Here is a 19,224-nt window from a genome sequence, read left to right on the forward strand (position 1 = left end):
CCCTGCCCCACGTCCCCGTGGACCTGAGCCGCAGTCTGCTCTCAGGAATTCCAAGCTGAGTTCACCGCTGCCAGACCCGTCAGAGCTTTGAGAATGAATTCAAAGCTAGCAAACGCACTTTGCCTCCTTGTCTTAGTGGTGGAAGGAGTGATCTCTCTGGCCCTGAAGGAGTTCAAGCCGAGGTCAGAGCAGCCAGCCCTCCTAAGGATATTCTAAAATGGGGGTCTGAGTTGCGGTGGGGGGGAAGCGCTCCCGCCTGCTCCCCCTGTTGGCCCGCGGTGCGCTACGATCACCGCCCAAGAGGCTCAGGAACCCGCGAGTCTGCGTGGCACGTCTGCGCTCCCATGCGGACCTCGTCAATCAAACTGCGGCCCTGGAGAGGCCAAGACTTCTTCCGCCCGCCCCAGGCCCCGAGGAAGACCCCCGCCCGGGCTGCCTGCCCGAGCCCGCCCCCAGCGGTGTCATTGTTCTCTGACGTCACGCGGCGGCCCCGCCCCTCTCCCCCCACTTTTCCTCCCCACCTCCGGTTCTCCCGGCTAGCCGCCAAGCAGCCTCCGACGACCCCGCAGTGCAGGGCTCCCCCCGCGGCCCGGCCGGGGCTGCGCCCCCTTGCGCTCTTCCCAACTTGCCTTTGTTATTCCAGCTCCCTTCCTCGCCTTGCCTCCGACACCGCGGCTGCCTGCAAAACGCGGAGCACGGAGCAGTCGCCACACCTGGATTGCCTAGCGGGCTCCGGCCCAAGCCACCCCCGCCTGCCCTGGAGGGGAGTGCGTGCGCGCGCGCGTGTCCAACCCAGGCGCTTGTTATCCTTAGGACCGGAGTACCTCTAATCAGGAAGGGGGTTTGAGGAAGGGATGTGGAATCGTTAGGGAACATGTGTTTGTATGTGTACGTGAGCGTGAGATGCAGTGCACAGGGGAATGCCTCGTGGTTTTGTTTTTTGTTTTTTTAAAGCGTACCGGAGGTGGTGTACAGCGAGGTTAATGTGTACAATTGTATGAATCCGGGTGTACGGGCATATCTAGGATGGAAAGTGAGTGTGCAAGTGTGTTGGAGGGGCAGTATGCGTGCTCTGCTGAGGGTAGGCGCAAACGTGTGTGCCGTTTGTGTAGGAGTTTCTGTGTGAGTGGCAATGGACGTGAGCCAAAGGGAGTGCGCACTTGGATACTCTCGGGGGCGGGTCTGCGAGGGGAACCCCCGCGAGTGGGCGCACCTAACTGTGCTTCGTGAGTGCCCTCCGCCACCAGAGGAGTGGTTGGTGCCCAGCCCTGGGCTGGGAGCTAGGCTGGGTTCTTTCCACCTCTGCAACGCCAGAGCGCTCGGCTCGTGGCGCCCCAGGCGCTCCCAGCAAGGCACCTGGGCGTTCTTGAGTCTCTGAACTTCAAGTGGGGTGGGGACATATGGTTCGCTCTGCATCCCTCGCTCCTCCTCAGAGGTCAAGGGAGGCCCCCTTTAACCTCCTACGTCACCAGTGGTGGTGAAGGTTAGGGTCGTCTCACCCTCTCTCTGCCACACGGTTTTAGGAATAATCCCAAAGTCTCCGGGGATTCTTTGCACACCTCTCGTTAGCAACTCGGTCACCCCAATTCGGTTGGCTGACAGCACCTGCGGCCCCAGTGTACTCCCGTAGGGGACCAGCAGGAAGCGGGGTACGCCTCCGGGCAGTAATTTTGCTCCTACCAATGCGGTCCCTTCCTAGGCACATTAGTCTCCCCACTCCAAACTTACGGGATTGAGGGGGTGTTAAAGAGCAGCGAAGGGAGGCGAGAGGAGGGACCAAGAGTGAACCAGCGGCATAGGGTGTGGGGGTAGCGCGGAGCCTACCAGAGTCGGGAAGAGAAAAGCTTAGAGAGAGCAGAGACCTGGGAACAGCAAGAAAGGGAGGGAAAGAAGGGAAAGGAGAGGTAGAGAGGCGGAAAGGAAAGGGAGAGCGCAGCGAGCGCGCACATGGAGAGCGAACCAAGGCAAGCAGAGCTGAGCGCTGGAGGCGCGGCGCTCCGCTCCCGCGGTGATTCCGTGCCGGCTTTTGCGGGAGGCCGGCGGCGCGGGGCCCTTTGGAAATAGAATAGCCAATGTAATCTGACACTTCAACTTGCTCGGCTCCGGGCGAGTTGATTCACTTACTCACCCCCTAACGCCGAGTTCCTTTTCACTGTCTGTGGACATTAAAAAAGCGAGCGGCGGCGGCGGCGGGCGCCCGGGAGAGCGAGCGGCCCGGCGGGCGAGCAGTGATCCGGCCGCAGAGCAAGCGAGCAGCGCCGGCGCAGCGCAGTGACCCCAGCCCCGGCCGGCTAGGAGCCGGAGCGGGAGTCGGAAACCGAGCGGATCTCCGCACTCCCTGCGCTCCTCCCGGCTCCAGCCGGCCCTACCCGGCGGTGGCGGCGGCGCGTCCTCCAGCGGTGGCAGTGGTGCTCGCAGCGCCCGGTAAGTTTGGGGACAGAGCCAGGCGCCCGTTAGCACTGAGGGTTCCTCCCGCTCCCCGCGGATCATCGGGTTGCGAGCGCCGGGTACTGTACTAGGGCTTTCCGATTAGAGGCTTAGCTCCGGCCGGGCGAAAGGCGCCAGCCGTGCGGGCTCGGTGCGCTGCCCTGGCCGCCGGGGGCGGAGGCCCTGGCCACCAGCGAGCGCCGAGCTGCGTAGAGAGGCTCGGACTGAGCGCGGGGACGGAGGGAATCGTCGGGTGTGCGGGACGCCGGTGCGGTTTGTGGGCGCGCGGACTCGGTGCCCGCCTCCTGCCGGCGCACCTCCAGCCGTCGCTCCGAACACTCGGGGTCCGGCCGGGATACGGATTCCGAGGAGGGAGGGAAGGACCCGGGAAGGACTGGCTGAGTCTCCCTCGCCTCTTTTGGAAAGATGTGAAGTTGTGCTCCTGGGTGCGTAGGAGAACCGCCGGGAAGGCGCTGGATTCCGGGGTGGCCAAGGTTGGTGGTGTTAAGTTGTGCCTCCGAATTTCTATGGAGAACACACTTTAGTACATGGGAAATGGGGGCGCGGTTAAGTTGTTTTGCGGGGAGAATGGCCCAGGAAAACGCGGCGCGTGGCTGGAGCAGGGCACGCCGAGTGGAGTGTGTCTAGGCTTCCCGTTCGGGCTTCGGAAGCCGAAGGGGCTTTCAGGCCAACGCCTGGCTGGGGCTGCCCCAGCCAGGAGGCGAGCCCAAGGGGAAGATGTGTCTGTGTGTGCGCGCGCGCGTTGCAAATACGAAAGTAATTTCCCCGTGTTCTTTCTTCCTTTCTGTCTCCGGCGGCGGTGGCCCCGGGGGAGTGGTAGGCTGGCCCGGGTAGAGGTTGAGGGGCCAGGCTGGAGCTGAAGCTGGGGTCTGGATGGTGGGGGGCAAGCTCTGAAAGCTTGTTTCACATTCCTGGTGTCGGAGCTGGGGAGAAAACAGTGGGGAGCACGGCCTCGGTGTCGCGGTGCAGGCTGCGGGAGCGCGTCGCCCCCTGGCCGGGGACATCTGTCCAGGAAGCTGGCCAGGCGGGGAGAGGGCGCGGTGCAGAGGGCAGGCTCCCCGCCCTGGAGCGGTGGGGGCGCGGGCGAGGGGCGGCCGCCTCTCCCGGCCATTGTGCGCCAGCAGATTTTCACGGGAGACTGCCCCGAAGCCGCCGGAGAAGGCCAGGAGCCGGCCACAGCCCCGGGTTTAAAAGACACTCCAGGAATGTAAACAACCCGGGCGGGAGGGCTAGCGGACTGAAGCGCGCCAGGACTGCGGGCCTGGGCCCCGCACCCTCCCCCGGGGACAGCCGATCGAAGCGGCCACTCTGCTCTTTCCTCTACCTGCCGCAAACTTTTCCCTCCTCTGCTTTACAGTTCCACCTTGTACCTCCAGCCCCGGGCTGTGCTAGGGCCTTTCCCATAACCCGGGCTCAGGGAGCTTGGTATTCGGCACCGACCTGGAGGCCAGGCGGCTAGATCCCTGCTTCGATGCCGGGAGCCCGGGAGACGTCTGCCCCGGGAGCTGCAGCTCCTTGGGCTAGCAGTGCTAAGAGTAACTGGGACTGGGAGCCTGCCCGCCTGGATTGCTTGCTCGCTCTCTCCCGCCCTCCTTCCCGCGGCTCCTTCCCCCGCTCTCCCCCTTCCCCTTTCCCCTGACTGCTTTTCCAATGCCCTGACATGAGGGAGGAAGATTTAACTTGGCAGCCCAAACAAATGTTCTCTCTGAGATCTCCAAGAAGCTGGCTGGCGGCTGGGCTGGCGGGGTGAGTGCACCGCTCGGCCAGCCTTTCCCTCCTCTCTGCACTGCCAGGGACATTTGGAGCCCCGTGGGTGGACAGCCCTGGGCATGAACAGTGGAGACCAACCCCCGGGATTTGAAAGGGCGGTCAGCGGGCTGCGCCTGTGGAAGCCCCTGCCTTGGCGCTAGCTACATAGAAGAGAGCCATTGGCTCCAGCTGCCTCCTGGTGCCAATGGTTTTCTGAAGGGTTTTCTTGAGCAACAGTTTGCCTCTGCTGCAACCTGGGAACTGGGCCTGGTAGACCAGAGGGTTAACTAGTGCAGTCTCCTCCCTCCCTCGTGGGTGTGAGGACAGGCTGGTTACACAGGGCAGGGCAGGAGGCCAGAGGCTGTTCCCAGAGGTGCCTGGTTTTGCTTATTGTTTTTTTGAAGGTACAGATAAAGGGATGGTGGCTGGGGCTAGAGAAACAGGCGACTTGGCTGCTAGTGAATTCCGACCTGCCTCCCTGTGCTTGTTCGGTGACTAGAGTGTGGAAGAGTTGCCTGTGAGCTATTTGGGAAGTTTAGATGAGGGAGCAAACCCATGGCCTTTTCTTATCCGGGCTGGTTTTTGAAGAGGTCCAAAGCAGGGGGAATTCCTGGCCCCTTGCTTGGGACCTCTGGCCGCTGAGCCGAGGCAAAGGGTTGTGAACACCCCCGGGAGCCTTGTGCTGACCTTTCCCTCTTGAAGAAGAGGATGTCGAAACACCAGCATCAAACAAAAGGCACATTGAAAGCCCTATCTGCCTAGGAGCGCGTGCGGCTTTGGGGCTAGGAGTGCCTTTAGAGGGAGATGGTGTTTTCCTCTGGGTTTTATGATTTTGGTTGTTTTGTTTTTCCCCCAAAAGACAGAAGCATCACTGGCCCCAAGTCACACGGTTAGGAGACCTAGTTTTCTCCTATGAATCAGAAGTTTAGACTTGAGAACTTGGTGACTGAGGCTGGGGGAGGAGCTATAGACTTTCCAGGACTTGAGCTGCGGTTGTAAGACTTTCTGAGTACTGCTCCCAGGCTCACAGAGGGGACTGGACTTACGAAAAAACTTTGAATAAATAGCCTTGTCTGTGCAGAAAGGCTGCTGGCTTCTTTGTGGGGACAAAATGTTCTTTTTTTTCCTCCTAAGGAAAAGTGTGGGGGGCAGGGGTGGAATCCAGAGGCAAATAGAGACTTAGAAGCTGGGGTTTGGTTCCAACCCTCCTCCCCGACCCCCACCCAGTGTGTGTGTGTGTGTGTGTGTGTGTGTGTGTGTGTGTGTGTGTGTGTTCATGTAATACTTCCTCAGCCATAGCAACCCTACCTTTTCATCCCTGGCCCCTGTTCAGATGACCCAACATGGCACAGTTGTCCACAGGTTCACTCCTACCAGAAGATGGAAGGAAGGACCCAGCCAACCTCCCCCACACACACACCTCTGACTGATGGGGGTGGATAAGGAAGGAAGGCACTTCAGAGGTTATGTGTGTCCTCAGAGTCTGGGTACATGAGGGCCTATGTGGGAAGCTTGGATACCTAGCTCCAGTTCCAGGTCTATGGAGGGTTGGTTTTTTTTTTTTTGTTTGTTTGTTTTTTTTTACCCAAAGTCTTGGGGTAAAATGTAAGAAACCTATGCAGCAGCAAGTTAATTTTGGGAAGCAACTGTGGACACGGTGGCATGAAACCAGGGTGTGGGGCCTGCTGGACAGTGGCTGGGTCCCATACATTTTCATTCATAACTGCTCCTGTGGGTCCTTGTCAGGCCCCTGCCTCTGTTGCGTCTTTATGAGATTCCTTGGGTTTTGTGTAGACAACAAAGGCCGCTGCCCTAATTACCCCTGACCCTGACCCTTCGGCTGCAGTTTCTCCTAGTGACTGCTGGATCCTCTCAGCAGGACACGGTGGCCTCCACCCAGGCCCTCTCTGGGGGGAATCTTTGTCCTGAACAGACCCTGAGGCTGGGGTTGTGGCAGCCTGCCTGGGTGCATGGAGCCTGGCCTGGAAGTTCCAGCCATGAGTCTGAGGTTAGGCTCTCCCTCAGGAGGCAGGACCCGGCAGTCCTACCGCAGAATCAGGAGGCTGTAGCTGCTGGCCGTGTGGACCAGGATGTAGACTCTGCCGAGCCTCAGTCTCCAGATTTGTAAAATGAGTTCAAGCGCAGAACTCCTGTCATCCCACATGGTTGCTGGGAGGATCCAACCATTTGAGTCTTCAGCCTGAAGGCTAGGTTGGATAGATAACAAAAGAGCCAGATTAAGGGTAAGGGATGCTGGAAACAGTTTCCAGAAGTGGCTCCCTCAGCCTTACTTACCTCCCTAACGGCTGACTCTTCAGCCTCGGCTTGCATGCCTCCTGTGATGGGGTGCTCACCACTTCTGGGCAGCAAGCCTCTGTACTCACTCGGCAGCTGTGAGTTGCATGCTTCCTGGAAAGCCACAGCAGGTGATCAATCCCGACTTGAGACTTAAGGTGCTGGGGCCTCTCTCAACCATTTCCTTAATGATCATGAGGTCTAAGTCTTGTACCCAGGCTTTAGTGATCCATGTGCATGGTGGTGGGGAGCTCTCTCCCCATGACTGTTTCCAGCCTTCCTGATAGGACAGAAGTTCAGGGGAGGGTCTGCCCAAGGGGTTCTCTTCTGCTGGCTCTAGGCCTGCCTCCTGGCACTTTCTTTCCTTGAATTGGGCATGACCTGGGAAAGGTGGTATATGAAGGGAGGAGTCAGGTCAGGGACCCAGAACTGACTCTTCATGTGTTTAATGATAGTCTACAGAGTGAAGACAGTGGCCAGTGGATCCCAGAACTAGGCAAGACGCTCTTTAGGAGCTTTTGTCCAGCAAGGGCAGAAAGACCAGTCCAAATAAATAATTATCCACCAGTCTCTGGCTGCCTGCCATGTGCACGTGAGAAAGGGTGTGGCCATAGCCCCTTCCCTTTGCCTGGCGCGGTCTGTCTAGAATCACTTTTCAAATTTGTTGGATCCCATTAACAACAGTGTCAGCTGCTATCTGGAATTACTTCCATTTAGCAGAGAAGAAAACTAAAGCTCCGAGAGAGGCTGAGAGGCTGTGGCTAAGCCAGGACTCAGCCCCAGGCCTTACAGACCCCTACATCACAGCGCATCGAGCAATAGACCCAACTATGCTGGCTTGTGGCACAGAAGCCTGTGTGGATCCCAGGAGTGGAGCAGTTGTTTCCAGAAGGGTCGCAGGTGGTCCTCCCTGCATCTGGCAATACACACCCCCAGCAGCTGTCTCTTCCTCTCTCTCTCTCTCTCTCTCTCTCTCTCTCTCTCTCTCTCTCCCTCCCTCCCTCCCTCCCTCCCTCCCTCCCGCCCATCTAGAGCTTGCATGAACCTCACATGCTGCCTGCCTAGGCGTATGTATGCAGCAGCCTCAGCTCTGCCTGGCCCTGGAGGAGGAAGCAAGATTGTCCCTGAGCTGCTATGGTTTCTATAGACACAGAGCACGAGCATGACTCAAACTGCCCCTCCTCTGGCTGAGTCAGTCCCCTACACTGTGTAGGGTGACCGCCCAATGGGGCCCCTTGGTTCTTTCCTTGCCATGCGCTCCAACCCCCTTTGCACCTCGTCATCTGGAGCCTAGTTGAGTGCCACCCTTTGACAAGACTTTGGCTGGTGGGGTCATGGGCAGTGGGTAGCTGGGCAGGCTGAGATAGCACCTCCCCAGAAGTCTGCCCTGGCCTGGCCAGGCACACCTGTGCAGGTAATGACTGTAGCCCTGAGGGCCAGGAGCCTGCCCCTCCCATTAGCCCCAGCTGCCAGGGTTACTACGGGATTGTGCTGGGGGAGGCCGGGGTGCCTGAGCTAATTAGATTTCTTAGATTTCAACGCTCCCCTAATCCTGTTAGCCTGGCTGTAATTGTAACCACTTCAAGGTTTTTGGCGGTGGCAGGCTGTTGAGGACAGACGTTATGGAGACTCTGCTCTGCCCAGCCCTAACCCTCCACAGCCGGTTGGGGATAGAGGCCGCCTTTCCAGGTCTCTTGGGTGGGGTGGGGTGGGGTGGGGGTTCTATATAGCATGTCTGTATCCCAAACTGCCGGAACAGATAATGTCTCTCCTAGATCTCCTAGCTCAAATCCTTGTCAGAACTTGTGGGGAAACTGAGGCTGAAGAATGACAGGGAATGGCAGAGGGCTTCAATAACTGGAGTGGCTTGTTCTTGGGAACTTCAGGACAGGTTTGGAATTCACAGGGGCTAGGAACCTTCCTGAGACAGCTGCCCCCAAAAACAGGGTTTGGGAGGCCTGGCTCCCTTTTGGTGACTACCCGTGCCGCTCCGCTCTCCTCTCCTCTCGAGCACACATGCTCATCTCTGCCTGTCTCCCTCCCATGCCCTCAAATACGAGGTAGTTTGATTCTTTTTTGCCCATCAGTCTTTCCCACATCCCTGCCAATTCTATACCCACCAGGACATGGCCAGGCCACTGATGGGGAAACAGTGTCAGAATGTAACTCTTGTGTGCTTTCAATGGCTCCTTGTCCAGACTTCTTTTTTGGTGTCTAGCTTGAGTGGAAACTGCACACAAGAAGGGATTCCTCTGTGGCCTGCAGAGCCCCTTCTCTGCCTGGAGGCTCACCTTAGATTCAGAAGCTCATCCTATAGTCTTAGCTCTGGACCGCAGGAAGAAATGCCCGGAAGCCCCCTTCCTTCTACCTCAGAATCCACTTCTCTGGACTTTAAACTCCCAAGCCTATAGAATTAGGGGGCTGCCTGTCCTTTTCTAGCCCAGGAACCAGAACCTTAGAAAGCAGTGATTAGCCCCATTCAAGGTTAGCAGTGCATGGAGCTGCACCAGGACCAGAACCTGGACCCTGTCCGTTCATAAGCTCGTTAGACATCTACAGTGGGCCAGCCCTAGCTCTTTTTAGTTGGTCTTTACCTCAATAAAGGCTGTTTGTAACCTAGCTCAGGAGCCCAGCTGAGGGAGAGTAGGGTGGCCTCTGACTTCATTTTAGGGATAGCCTCTGAACCTCTTATGTGTATATCCATGTGTGTGTATGTTTCCAGGTTGAGTGCAATGCTGACATGTGAGAAGTCCAACCGAGTTCCTCTTGAGAGGGTCCAAGCTCTCACCAGCCAAGGCTTCCTTTCCCTCCCTCCCTCCAGAGCCCCCACCCCCACGCATTTCATGCTGACTGATGGCTTGCTTGTCTGCTGTCCTTGCCTCCGTGGATAAGGAAGCAGAGTTGGAACCTGCTTGCTCCACCCTCACAGTCACCTGTGTTGGGTCCAGGTGACAGCTGCTGGAGGAAAAAGGGACCCGGCTCAGGATGCAATTGTCTGGACCTTGCCCTGTCCCCAAGGCTCCTGCCCAATCTCCCACCCTGCTCTCTGGGTGGACCTTGACCTCAACTGGGACTGTTGAGAAGCTCAGAACACCGGTCCAACAGCCAGCAAGCAGCAGGGCCAAGCGACAGGCAGAGCCAGGAGCTTTCCAGAAAGAGTCTTGACTTTTTTCTCCTGGTGTTTGGAAGTCCAAGGAGTCCTTCCCTCTGTTTGCCCTTCTGGATGGCAGATGGGGAAAGCCCAAGGGGACAGGCCCCAGGTAAAAGGAGATGGCTTTCCCACAGCGGGGTACCACAGCAAGGAAGCCGTGGAAGGGCTGTCCAGGTGGAGAGGATCAGTGTGTCACTGAGGTTGCTACTGTTTGCAGACGTGAAATCATTTACTGAAGCCCCCCCCCCAATCTGTGCTGCCACCCCTCTCTGTGTGTTTGTGTGTGTCTCTGTGTCTGTGTGCATGTCTGAATTTGTGTGTGTCTGCCTGTGTTTGTGTGTCTGTGTGTGTCTGTGTTTCTGTCAGTGTCTGTATGTATGTGTGTCTAAGTGTGTGTGTCTGAGTGTGTCTGTGTGTGTCTCTGTGTCTGTGTGTATGTGCATGTCTGAATTTGTGTGTGTCTGCCTGTGTTTGTGTGTCTGTGTGTGTCTATGTGTTTGTCAGTGTCTGTATGTATGTGTGTCTTAGTGTGTGTGTGTCTGTGTGTCTGTCCGTGTCTTTATGTATGTGTGTCTGAGTGTGTGTGTCTGTGTGTGTCTTGAGTCTGTGTGTGTCTGTGTGTATGTGTGTGTCTTGAGTCTGTGTGTGTCTGTATGTATGGTCTGTGTCTGTGTAGGTGTGGTCTGTGTGTTGGTGTGTGTGTGTGTGTCTGTGTGTTGGTGTGTGTGTGTGTGTGTGTGTCTGAGTCTGTGTGTGTCTGTATGTATGTATGGTCTGTGTCTGTGTAGGTGTGGTCTGTGTGTGTGTGTCTGTTTGTCTGAGTCTGTGTGTCTGTATGCATGTATGGTCTGTGTCTGTGTAGGTGTGGTCTGTGTGTTGGTGTATGTGTGTGTGTCTGAGTCTGTGTGTGTCTGTATGTATGTATGGTCTGTGTCTGTGTGGGTGTGGTCTGTGTGTTGGTGTGTGTGTGTGTGTGTGTGTGTGTGTGTGTGTGTGTGTGTCTATGTGTCTATGTGTCTGTGTGTGTGTGAAGCCAACCTCAGGTATTGCTCCTCAGGACAGCCATCTTGTATTTTGAGACAGGGTTTCTCACTGGGACCTTAGCTGATTAGGCTAAGCTGGCCGACCAGTCAGCCTCAGGGACCTTCTTGTCTCTGTCCCTAAACCCTGGGACTGTAAGAGCACCACTACACTTGACTTTTGACTTGGGCACTGGAGACTGAACTAGATCTTCTTCATATTTGCATGGCAAGAGCTTCAGGGACTGAGATGTCTATCTCCCCAGCCCTGTCTCAGGGTTTTTCTCTGGCTGCCTGGAGTCAGCTCTCAACTCCACCTTTTATGTGTGACATCTCTGACCTTGGCCTCCACATCTGTAAAAGAGTTATTCATGCTCTAACAATCACTAACACACTGCCCTCCCCATAGGTTAAGAAGCCAGAAGAGTGCTCAGTGCCTGGCATGTGGCAAGTCCTTAAAGAATGGTAGTCTGTGTCACTGTCGTGAGTGTCCTCCCAAAAAAAGCCTTACCTCCAGTGCACTGACGGCTCAAGGTCAAACTGACTGAGGACCAACGGAGGGCCTTCTGAAGCGTGAGATGGGAGCCTGTCCTCTCATAGAGGCTACTGGTAATAATTCGAGGGCATTTTAACTCGACCCACCAAGAAGGCTGGTTACCCCCCCCTCCACCACCGCCATCCCCCCAATGTCCTCAGTCATCTGGCTTCCTGTCTGAGAACTTTGTTTTCCCTTCTGCAAACTGAGGCAGGAGATACCAAAAACTCTCCTTTTGGCCTCTGTCCATGTGATAAGACTCAGGGTCGACCAGGCCTCAATACCTGCTCAGCTCTGTGGAGGGCAGCTGTGAAGGAGGACAGAGAATGGGACCTTTGGCTAATCATAGACACACCACACACACACACACACACACACACACACACACACACACACACACACACACACCCTGCCGCCCCTGGCCGAGCTTCAGTTTTCTTACCCACCAATTATGAACAGGGATGATATCATAGCATCCTGATGCTGGTTGTTGGGGTATCACAACCCCCACCCCTCCACTCCTGGGAAACCCTCAGCCTAGTTTACTAGGAACTCTGACAGGAAAGAGCACTCGGCCTCATTCTGGTATTCCCCATCTTCTGGAGAGATGGCCCACAGCTTGCTCCAGTGTGGACTCCCTGGAAGCAGTACCAGAAGGTTGCCCTGGCCCACAAAGCTGGTGTCCCTGGCCATGAGATGAATAGCTGGCCGTGTCTTGAAGGCCCTCCTGACCACATTCTGGCCTAGTGTATGACCTCTCTCTTTGTTGTCTTTCAGAGTCTGCCTCTCACCCAGCTTGACATTTTACTGGTGAGAAGACAGGCTGAAAGGAAGAGAAGGGACTTGGCTAAGGTCCCTAGCAATAGAGTCTCCTGAGGCAGATGACCTGGCCCGGGTGTTGGGTGGTCCCGGGAGATGGAGGGTGAACAGTCATGGATATGGCCTTGTGGGGTCCCTGATGTCCCTGGGAAAGGGTCCTACTTCCTGTTGTAGCTTACTGTCTCTGGATTCAGTCCTTAGCTCTTTCAGGGGATTAGGTGGGAAGAAGCTCCCCCCTCGCCCCCCCACCCCCATCCCCCGCACCTCTAAAAAGGCAGCAGACCAGGTCAGAGCTGCTGTGGGTCATCTCTTCCTTGGGGTTGGGAGCCCTGACACTCCTGAGGAGGACACACAGGCCTCAGAAGAGCTGGCTGCCCTCATACTGTGAGGTGGCCTTTTCTGGAGGCAGGCTTTGCATGCAGAGAGGCAGTTTGGGTAGGGCCTTGAGGAGGGTTGTGACCCCCAATCTGCCACTGTGGGTAACACATCATTTTCCTGGCTCACAGTCTTCATGTGACTTTCCTGACTTTGGGGAGTGGACTGAATGGCTGGCAGGGAGAGGCAGAGGGTGTTCATCCGTCTCCCTACTCATCCAGCGTGAGCCACTGATGCCTCAGCGCCTCCTTGTGCCTCAGCTCCTGGGAGAAGACCTGAAAGTTCAGGGGCGTATTTTAGTTTTGTTTTGATGTTGGGCTTGGAGCTATGAGCTCCTCCGCTGACCTCCTGCTGAAGGAGGGGGGTGGCGCTTCAGTGCCCTCCAACCCGCCTAAGCTGACTTCAATTTTCTGTCATTCCTTGTCAGCCAGGCTGGTCCCTTTATGCAGGAGGAGTGGGCCTGCTTGGAGGGTTCGTATCCTTTCAGGCCTCAGAATTCTTGGGTTTGCTGTCTTGGATAGAGCCCCCTTTGCCTGCCCCCATAGACTCCACACATCTTTATTTCCGGTATTCCTAGGAATTTGGGATCCCAAGTCATCTGGCTACTCTGGGCGCTGCATCCTCTAATGCCTGTCATACAGATTTACACCCTGTGTGTGACATCCTCACAGTGTCATGTGTGGCCTTGTGCCCCTCCAGGAGTGGGCTGCTCTTTACTCCCCAGCAGTTCTATCTGGAAAGTTCCATGTTCTGTGGAGTTTAGAAGGGCTCCTGAGGCCCAGTTCTCATCCCAGAACTGTGAAGAATCCAGGACTCACCCCGCCCCCCTATACAGCACAATTGTATCACCTGAGTCCTCCCCAGCTGAATCTAAGGCAGGAGTAAGCAGAGTGAACTCCCTGGAGGAGATGACTTTCTTTTGGCTCCAAGTTTCATTTTTCATTTCTTCTTTTCTTCTTCTTCTTCTTCTTCTTCTTCTTCTTCTTCTTCTTCTTCTTCTTCTTCTTCTTCTTCTTCTCCTCCTCCTCCTCCTCCTCCTCCTCCTCCTCCTCCTCCTCCTCCTCCTTCTTCTTCTTTTTGGCTCTGACTTTCTTAGTTAGGATTTCTATTGTTGTGATAAAACACCTTGACCAGATGGGTGGATGGTAGCATGTGCCTTTAATCCCAGCTTTCAGGAGGCAGAGGCAGGCAGATTTCTGAATTCAAAGTCAGCCTGGTCTACAGAGTGAGTTCCAGGACAGCCAAGGTTACACAGAGAAAAAAAAACCAAAACAACAAACAAGCAAACAACAACAACAAAACCCACCACGAGCAAAGGAACTTGGAGAAGAAAGGGTTTATTTCATTTTAAAGATTGTAATCCACCATCCAGGAAAATCAGAGTGAGAACTCCATGCAGCCACCTGGAGGCAGGAGCTGATGGAGGAATGCTGTGTACTGGCTGGCTCTTCATGGCCTGCTTTCCTAATTAGAGCATCCAGGACCACCAGCCCAGAGATGACCCCGCCCACAGTGGGCTACAAGTTACTCTTTGTTTTGTTTTGGGTTTTTCGAGACAGCGTTTCTCTGTGTAGTTTTGGTGCCTTTCCTGGAACTCTGTAGCCCAGGCTGGCCTCAAACTCACAGAGATCCGCCTGCCTCTGCCTACCGAGTGCTGGGATTAAAGGCGTGCACCACCACCACCACCACCACCACCACCACCACCACCACCACCACCACTGCCGGGCTGACAAGTTACTCTTATGGAGCCATTTTCTCCGTGGAGATTCCCAGATGGCTCCAGCTTGTATCAAGTTGAAATAAAACTAGCCAGTGCACTGGGCCTTCCTATTCTCTTTGCGTCTGTGCAGCTGGAAGACATCAGGCAGGTTGTGGGATGTGGAAGTGGTTGGGGGGGGGGACGACGATGACGATGATGACGATGACGGCAGACTGCAGGGAAAGAGCAGGAAGAAAGTGGCCGGCATTTGCTGATCCAGCAGGATCCTGTGCTGGAGGGGGGTTTTATCTTTTGGGCCCTTCTTGTCATACTCATTCAGCACTAGAGGTGGAGCCCTGTCCAGGGAGGTGGCAGCAGTATGCACGTGAGAAGAGCCCACCTCCCACAGACCCTTGGTTCAACCCAGCTTGTCTCCCACCTCCACAGCCGTCCGTCCAGGCGTATCCTACCCAAGCACTCTTAGGCTCCAAAGCCCAGGAGAGCTCTCTGCGAGAAGCACTGGGCTTGGAATCAGAATTTTTGACATCGCTTCCTGCTGTGGCATCCCTTGTGGCTGTTGGGAACAGTAGATTCGAGGCCCTGCCCTTGTCAGGTGCTGTGCGGTGTCGCTGTGTCACACAGCATAGAGTATTATTACCACATACATCAATAATAACAGCCCAGACCAGGCCAAACCCTCATTTAGCCACTGAGTCTAAACCCAGAGGGACAGGTTGCTAGTTGAGCTGGGACGGGAACCTAGGTATCCCAACCAAGTAGCATGTGGTTGGCTCTTGCACTGTTCCTACAAAAGCTCTCCCTTGGAGTGAGTGAGTGAGGCCCGGGGACAGGGCCCTCTGTGGCTGTTAACAGTAGTGCTGCTACCTTGCTTGGGACTTCTGCGTTGTCCCACAAAGGCAAGGTCCTGTGCCTCTGCCTCTGCTCCCCGGAGCTGTAGGGCCTAGGGCATGCACCTAGATATTTATTCATGGTGGTCTCTGGAGGGCTGCTGGTCCCTTGGTCATAGTCTGCTCATGGCCACCATCCTATAACAAGATACTTCTCAGTGCATACGGGGCTGTCTTATTTTTGCCAGCTGTCACTTGGAATAGTCAGGGCCCCAGAAACTGTTGCCCTGTGAGACTCCTTGCCCATGTGTCTGGCCTATCTGGCCACAAAATGTGGCTTTGTCCTAGACCACAGTTTGGATTGGTTGCTACACTGTCAGGGGACACGACCTCTCCCAGAACCCACAGATCCAAAGATGGCTAGAGGGTGGGTGGGCATTAGGAGGGAGCGAGGGACCCTGCCCACCTCACCCTTCTGTCCCTACTTTCCAGTTAGGGAACTGAGGCCCAGAGAGGGGGAAAGCTAGCAAGATTCTGAGTGCTCCTACCCCCGCCAGCTGGCTCCCCCTCCCTTTGCCTCCATCCTCCACTCTCTGAGGCTGGCCTCATCCCTGCTGGTCCAAGTGTACGCAGGATGAGCGGACCACAGGCGGAGCAGCAGTCTCTGGGTGCTTCTTAAGGAGTCTTCATCACTCAAGCCAACCCTGCTTCCTGGGGAGGGTCAGGGCGCACGGGCACTAAGGGGCGTGGTTCTCACTGGCCTGAGAGCTAGGCCGTGGCCTGTGTCCAGTCCCCAGTGCTCTTCCCAGGGAAGAGTGGTATCTGGAACCCTTCAGGGCTGTCACCTCCCCTGTGACAGTACCTCCTCTGTCACTGTGCCTCTTCAACCCTTGGGAGTTTGGGGAGTGTCATGGGCACCCGGTCTACACTTCAGTTTGGTCTCTGTCTTCCTCATTAGCCAGTGTCCCACCCTCCATCCCCTCTGTTCTCTGTACTGAGTACCAGTTCCCCCTATACCAGTCTCCCTTCCTTCTTTCCCTTTTTCTCCTGTAGTATCAAGGATTGAACCCGGGGCCTCCCCCACCGAAGTCCCCTCCCCGACTTTTTGAGACTGGTTTCTGGCCTGGAACTCACTACGTAGCTGAGTATGACCTTGAATTTCTGATCCTCCAGCTGCTACCTTCCAAGTGCTGAGACTATAGCCATGGACCATGATGTGTGAATTATTCAGGGTTGGAGGTCAAACCCAGAGTTTTGTGTATTAAGCTACATCCTAATTCCTACTATTTTCTTATTTGGAGACAAGATCTCACTAAGTTGCCCAAGCTGACCTTGAACTTACTTTACAGTACAGGTGGGCCTGGTACTTACCATCCTCCTGTCTCAGCCTCCAAGCAGCTGAGCCACCAGGCTTACAGGGCACACCATGGTTTTCTAATGTGCCTCGCTCGATATTTCCTCTAGCCTCATCCCTCAGTCTGGTGATGAATGAACTCCTGTTCATCCCTAAGAAGCCAGTTCTAGAGCTGCCCTGCCGAGCTCTCCTTCCAGGGGATAGGATCAGATGCTGGGGAGCTCTCTTCTGAAGATCCTCCTCTCCACCCCACTGCTCTTTCTTTGTTGCTCACCACCATCCTAGGCTGGGGCTGGACTGTACCTCCCTTCACACCCCCTCTTTCCGCCCATGTCCTCACAGGTTGGCCCAGGGCCGGCACAGAGGAGGTAACAAAAACATTTCAGTGTATTCCTGGAGCAGTAGCTGGTTACTATGGAAACAAGGAAGTGTTGCAACTTCCTGAACTTGAGGTTGGGGTCAGAGAAGGCAGCTCTGTCTTGGTTCCATGAGATGGGCCCAGGATGACTGTCCTGGAGTTCTTCCTAACTCCCAAGTTGCCTAGGGCAGAAACTTTCCTGTCTCTAAGCCTCAGTTTATCCTTCAGGAAGATGGAGACATGGGGATGCCTGGCTTGCTGCCTTAACTTACCAAATCCATCTCCCTGTGTGACAAACAGTCCCTTTGCCTTCTTCAGGCCTCAGTTTCCCTACTTTGCTCATCATTTTTCCCTAATGAGGTACTCCATACAGTGTCTAGACCCAAGTCTCTGTAGGCTGACTGCCCTTGACTGCATCAGGATTCCTGTGACTACTGCAGAGGCACAAAGAGGGAAGTCCCCAGGGCTGGGGTGGCAGAGGGTAGAGCACGAGGTGGGTGGAAGGGTTCTTGGCAAACCAGGCCAGCTGACTCTGGTCTGAGCCAACACAGGCCCTGGGTCACTTTCCCTCACCCTGAGGGTGGCCTAAGCCAGTGTGGGTCAGGGAGGCCCTTGATTTTGCTGGAGACTGGCCGCTTTGCCTTCTGGTGTCATGCTATGGGGACCCTGCCCTGCCCTCTGAGGTCTAACGTGTCCCGGATAGCCTCAGAGGATGTTCCCTGCCCACAGCAGTAGGTGGGCAGCATGTTCTTTCTGTTTCCTCTCTCTGCCTCATTGCCCGGAGCCTCGAGTCAGCCAAGCTCCAGCTGCAGCCTGGCTGCTGCCTCCTCCGTAGCCCTGCAGCGCAGGCAGGTGCATCTGAGCTCAGCCCTGTCCACACATGACAACGAAGCCAGGCCGAGAGTCAAGCAGCCTCGCTCAGGTCCTGCTGCCATGCATACCTGCCACCTGGCTAAGTAGGTAGCAGACTTGGACTACCCACACGCACTCTACCTCCTTTAGGCCTTTAGAGGTAGACCAGCTCCCCCTCCCCCCCAGGCCTGGGACCAGTAGGACCTGGAGGAAAAGGTTTCACATCCTCTGCAGCTGAGCTTGTTAATCTGTAAAATGGGGTGGGGGGGTGGGGGGTGAGGCTGAGGAGGCTGAGGCAAGCTGCCTGAGTTCTCCGGAGCCTAGTCACAATCAGTGGAACTGTCCGTGGCAGGCAGTCACAGGCTGGTAGCCCAGGTGCTGTGGTGAATGTAGCTGAGTAGTAGAATGCTTACCTAGCAGATCGGAGGCTCAGAGTTCCACTCCAGCACAAATGGAAGGGGAAGGAGGCAAGGGAGAGACTGAGAAAGGAAGGATGGGTGGAAGGAAGGAAGGAAGGAGCAAGCAATCCTGTTGGTTGGTTGGTTGGTTGGTTGGTTGGTTGGTTGGTTTTTTGAGACAGGGTTTCTCTGTGTAGCCCAGGCTGTCCTGGGACTCCCTCTGAAGACCAGGCTGGCCTAGAACTCAAGAGATCTGCCTGCCTCTGCCTCCCGAGTGCTGGGATTAGTGAGTACTGCTTCCTCTGTCTCTGACATAGGGGACCAGCAGACATCTACAGATAGGTCTTTTCTCCCTGCTGTTGCCTGCTGTGTCTGTTACCCCTGGGGCAGCACTGGAACCTGGAAGAAGCTCTCACCAGGGTCTGCTGACCAGCTGCCCCCTCCGGCTACCTCTCAGCTTCCTGATCTGCACAAGCCCTGTGCTCTCCCTCCATGGTGGGGCATTGAGTCCATGCTGGCACCTGGGATGCTTCTGGAAGCCTGTGTGAGCCTTTTGTTTGAGTAGGCAGAGTCCTCACACTGGACCCCGTTTCTCTCAGGTTTCACATTGGCTCTCACTTCTAAGAGATTCTCACTTTGTGGGTGAGTGTGGATCTGTGCACTGTCATGTAGAGGCCAGAAGACCCGCCCTCAGATGTCATTCCTCAGATGCTGCTCATCTCTTTTTTTTTTTTTTTTCAATTATTTATCACTAGTGAGTATACACGTGTGCCTGATTGTGTGCACGTGTGGTGGCCAGAGGGCCCAAGGGCAACTTGATGGAGTCCGGGGTCTGGAACTGAACTCAGGTCTTGTACATAAAGCCTTTACCTGCTGAGCTGTCTTGCTGGAGCTGTCATTTTTTGTTGAGTGAGGGTCTCTCACTGGCCTAGGCTGACTGGCCAGTGAGCCAGAGATCTACCCGCCTGTCTCCCCAGCATTGGGATCACAAGTGAACCAGCTTTATTCATTCATTCATTCATTCATTCATTCATTCATTTATTTAACATGGGAGATTCTGGGGACTCCAACTCCAGTCCTAAGCTCTTAACCCACCTAGCCGCCTTGTCAGCCCTGGGGCTCTCACTTTTGCACACAGCCACAGGAGCCGGCAGGCAAGCAAGCCGGCTCTTCACAGTTTGGCAGGGAGACGTGTGTCTCCTAGGAGGCCTCCTACTTCTCTGTTTGCTGAGGTCCCCTTGGGGGCCCCCCAGCGCTTCGCCTTCTTCCTGATTTGAGATCTATCCCCAGACAGTGCCTGGAGCGGAGAAGCCCTGAGTCAAGC

The 19,224-nt window shown here is 55.6% G+C and overlaps 1 protein-coding gene and 1 long non-coding RNA gene across 4 annotated transcripts in view; one reads left to right on the top strand and one right to left on the bottom strand.

The window, feature by feature from the left end:
• LOC114709622 overlaps nucleotides 1-383 on the bottom strand; it is a 48,705-nt gene extending 48,322 nt beyond the window's left edge. Inside the window, exon 1 of the long non-coding RNA XR_005092199.1 lies at nucleotides 24-383. This is a non-coding gene — a long non-coding RNA (uncharacterized LOC114709622). The remainder of the gene's footprint in view (nucleotides 1-23) is intronic.
• A 1,960-nt stretch (nucleotides 384-2,343) lies between these two features.
• Zmiz1 (zinc finger MIZ-type containing 1) overlaps nucleotides 2,344-19,224 on the top strand; it is a 203,617-nt gene continuing 186,736 nt past the window's right edge. For all 3 annotated transcript variants that reach the window (XM_028893569.2, XM_028893571.2, XM_028893570.2), the window contains exon 1: nucleotides 2,344-2,424. The gene's annotated coding sequence lies outside the window, so the exon portion shown is untranslated. The remainder of the gene's footprint in view (nucleotides 2,425-19,224) is intronic.

Source organism: Peromyscus leucopus, chromosome 9 (genome assembly GCF_004664715.2).
Source record: "Peromyscus leucopus breed LL Stock chromosome 9, UCI_PerLeu_2.1, whole genome shotgun sequence".
NCBI lineage: Eukaryota > Metazoa > Chordata > Mammalia > Rodentia > Cricetidae > Peromyscus > Peromyscus leucopus.